The sequence below is a fragment of the Ptychodera flava genome, chromosome 1 (genome assembly GCF_041260155.1).
Source record: "Ptychodera flava strain L36383 chromosome 1, AS_Pfla_20210202, whole genome shotgun sequence".
Lineage (NCBI taxonomy): Eukaryota > Metazoa > Hemichordata > Enteropneusta > Ptychoderidae > Ptychodera > Ptychodera flava.
Genome location: NC_091928.1, coordinates 22,405,927 through 22,410,361, shown reverse-complemented (window position 1 = coordinate 22,410,361; position 4,435 = coordinate 22,405,927). Strand labels below are relative to the sequence as shown.

The 4,435-nt window shown below is 37.8% G+C and overlaps 1 protein-coding gene across 1 annotated transcript in view; it reads right to left on the bottom strand.

Moving 5' to 3' along the window:
* LOC139133031 (SCY1-like protein 2) overlaps positions 1-4,435 on the bottom strand; it is a 429,639-nt gene that overhangs the window by 259,989 nt on the left and 165,215 nt on the right. The gene's annotated exons all lie outside the window — the stretch shown is intronic.

Genomic DNA, 4,435 nt, shown 5'->3' with positions numbered 1-4,435 from the left:
ATGTTTATCACATCCGGGGGACGTACAGTCATTGTCACGTGCACATGGATATACACGTCATGAGGTGACTTCGTGCACATGGGTATACACGTCATGAGGTGACTTGTTTTGTTTTGATTAAAATGTGAGGAACAAGCGGCTAGCTAACGTCATTGTAAAGATTATAATACATCCATTGTAGGCCTACACCATGCTAATCTGGAAAATTCTACAGAAAGCATAATTTGAGTCTTTGAAATAGTCGATTCAACGCTAATTATGTTATTGTTATTCATTATTTTGCAAATACAAAAGCCGGTAACATTAAAGACTATTTCGGGGGGTCGCACCCCCGGGTTTACACCCCTATGCTTGTATTGCCTATGGGAAGGCAATTCCTTGGTTGTAAAAAACATTTTGTCAAAGGTGTAAATATAAAAGCGAACGAAAATTGTCAAGTTCGTCGTGTGCACGTATAGGTGAGCAACGTAAAGTGTAGGCCACACATAAGCTTGTTCGGTTGACAAAAATGATGAACCTTGGCATTATGACATCAAAACATGTCAAAAATCAGTAAGGTTTACCGTTCAAGGTAAATTAATAATTTACCAAGCAAAAAAAAAAAACCCCAACAACAACAACACAACGGATAGAAAATGACGAGGGTGGCCAGAGGGCGCACCTCCATTGTGAGACTGTACACCCCATGTAAGCCAACACACTGCCAATACTAGAGATTAGCAATTGCAGGTAAATGCAGGTAAATGATAATAATGCAACATCAAACATTATAGACCGTATCACTTCCTTTGTAAAATACACAGTTCAGCTACTCTTGATGGCATTACATGTAAAGTTACCCTCCGATCCTATGTTATGCAACTAAAATCCCAACTTTCTTCACGGATTAACCCTTTGAGCGTCAGTCAATTTTTGTCACCTTCATAAAATATAGCGAAGTAAATTTTTTCAGAGTTTTTACAAAATTTTGATAAAAAACTTTAGCCAATGAAATATCATATCCTTTTTGTCCAAAATATTAAAAAAAATCACAGAAAAATTCATAAAATTGGTAAAAGTGTTGCACTAAAATTTTGCTGGGAAAAATTACAGCGCTGCATTGTACGATGGACAAAGCTGATGATTTTATAAGGAAAAAGATGCGTCTTAAACGCATTCATATGATGTGGCAACAAAATAAATTGCAACTCAGATTAAATGACGACAATATGAACAGACAGAAATGAGGCCGCTTAAACCACCGCATCAAAGAAGAAGATTTGTCAAAGACATGATGAGACACGGAGACTTCGGAGAGATAATAAGATTCAACTCATATCAAGTGTTATCAGAAGATGTAGTTGATTACGATAGTTCGACAGAGTCTGATGATTCAGTGAACGAATAAGTTGTAGGCCTAGCTTATTCAAATTCAAAAGCTGATACACCTACGTAATAGATAAGATATCCAAAGCGAAGTTGCGTAAAAACCTGTGAGAGTAAAGAACTTAGATTAAATTCTTCTCAGCATGATGCAATTGATGAACTTCTTCTCATCTTCATCGAGAAGACTTTGTATATCTTTCGCATATTGGTAAATTTTTCAGGTCTGGTGAAGTTGGTGGTACAGTATGCATCTTGAACTCATTTCGACGGTTAAACTGTGCAAGTTACATTAGGGACTGGACGTAAATTACCGGGGGGGGCGTTTGATTGGGGATGATGCTGGCCAGTCACACAATTAAACGTTGGTGAACTAAAAATGCTAGTTCACCGTTCAAATTCAGACTGTTAGATTATAGACATTCAAATGAAATATCAAGTAGTTGCCATATGATTCCATTGTTGTTTACTACAACTGCTCAGGAAGCTGTTGTCATCGATCAATTACTGGTACGTATATATGCCGTCCATAGAATGGCCAGCTGAATAAAAATATGATGCTTAAAAACAAATCACTTATTTGATCAAATGGATTGAGGATTTTCACACTGTGTTATGTTTGTGCTCTTTTAACATTCTACCTGTTGTCAGCATTGATAATCAAAGGGACACAGTAGCGGTTTTCAGAGTATTTTTCTGAGTATTTAATTCAGTTTCTCCTTCAGCTCTCTAACATGCGGCAAATGTCCAGTATTCAGCTTATCAACACAGCTGGTGTACGTGTACTGAACATTGTTATTGTTGACTTATGAATTTTAGTCCGAACTAAAATTCAAATGTAAACTAACAATGTGATTTACAAACAAACATTCTGTATTAACAAGCAGAACAGTGGGCATTTCAAAATGCTCAGGCTTTTGGGAGTAAAAACAAGAAATGTACGTGAATACACAGAGCATAAAAACCAAACAAATTATCAAATGTTACAGCTACTGTCCCTTTCACAGATGAAAAGAACTGAAAGGAGTTGTAAAGAGTGATTATCGGTGTTTTATAATTCTTTCACCGAAAACAGTCTGCTTCTGTATGTTGTTGCCGTATCAGCGGCCTGACCATGTTACTTACAACTTAGGGTTGATAATCTTGATAATCTTCATCGGAGTAACTTTGGACAGTTTCATTGGTCCCAGACGTTTGATTCTTAATCAGTAATTTCAGCAACTGCATCTCCTTCATCACCCATCACACTCATTTTTTTTCATTTGACGCCAAGTAGTCCTCCAAATATGATTGAGCAGTGGTGTGGGCCCTTATCACACGAACTTTATCGGTCCTTAGCAGACCTTTGCAGTTCATGTTGTGGTGTTCCCTGGCTCGAGATAATTGATGTCTATCACTGAAACTTTCAGTTTGTCCAAAACAGGCGAAAAGCTAATGAACGGAAAACCAACAGACATCATAGCAATAGACGATTTTCCGCTGATTGCGAGATCTCGCGAGACTTTAATACATGCCCGTAACAACAGGATTCCAGCTTAGTAATACAGGTCAAACTTTGTATAGAACTAGTAAAAGTGCAGAACTGAGCAAAGATTGTAACTTCATATATTTAATGCAGTGTTTAACGTAATTAGCGACTTGTCCTGTTTTACGCAGTTTGTCCTGTGTTGCGAGAACACGTCCACTGCGAACCACATATTCTCGCGATATCTCGGAATGTCTCGCGCGGTTCGGAATATGGTCTATTGTGCCCGTGTAATTTGGAACATTGCTTCTCTTCACAACAGCCATTGTAAACCAAGAATAATGTGACATTGACACTGAAAGTGTAACGGGATTAGAAAAAGCTGACATATACCTTACCTAAAACCAGTCTTTGTGAAAAAGCTGGTAGATGACCCAGCAAGGTGAAAACAAGATCATACTGAGGAGGAGGGGGAGGGGAAGAGGGGAGGAGGAAGAAGAAGGAGAAAATAATGAAAGTGAAAATCACGTGATAAATTAAATGATAATGAAATGAATAAAGGAGAAAGCCACAACACTGTACTGTGAATTTTTGTAGATAATTATTTTCAGGGCATGTAGAAAGCACAAAACTTGATGTCATAGACTTGATACTTTTCATGTTTGCATGACAAGAGACGTTGACTGACATGTGTAATTTGAATACTCTGAAAGTATATTGTTGATCCATTGTCATAATTTTGATGAAAATGACCTTGATTTGTATTTGAATATTTCTTTAAATTTACGGTAAAATAGTTACTTATACACTGAAGGTTCCCAGGGGTGTTCTCTATCTTTACTATCAAAATTACACAGAGAAACTCTGTTCACATTCGATGATTAAGACTTCCTAAGGCTAGGCCTTGTAGGTATAAGTTTGTTTCGTAAATTCATCACTCAGTGACCAACAGTACTTGGTACACTTGTATGCCAGACTCTAAGAAAATGAAAGAACAACATCTTCTACACCCTCCACAAATCTGGGCATAAAATTTGCGATACGCATTAAAAAGGGTGCGAGGCGTTCTGCAGTCTCAGTACGCCTAAGAGATCACTTGTACAAACGGGCAAAGAAATAAAGTATTTCTGTGCGTGCTTGTGCATGCACTTGGTTTTTGTTTGTACCGTATTCCATTCAATTCCGGGTTTCAACAGCAATAAAACTCTCTCACAGCCAAGCCCAGGCCTCTCGTTCGCTCTAACCTCAACTATATGGTGATGTGCCCTCAACGGTGTATTTAGCAAGCAAGGATGGTCAGTTCCTTCAAAAGGGGGGGGGGGGGGTGGTGGTGGTAGGGTTGTCATCCTATTATTGACTGGGTAAAAGCTTGATTCCCTAATGATTTCTCTATGAGAACCGAGTCAGTATGACAGGCACAATGTATTTCATAATATACATTGATACAGTGACATACTTTAAAAGGGAAAGTCGAAAATATATTTTTCATTCTCATTGATGCCTATGATAGGTAAACAATATTCCTTCCTGTGACACGTTTTCACATAAAAAAGTGTTTTTTGATGAGTAAAAGGATAGTTTACAAAGGCAGTTTTATCATCTTCATGT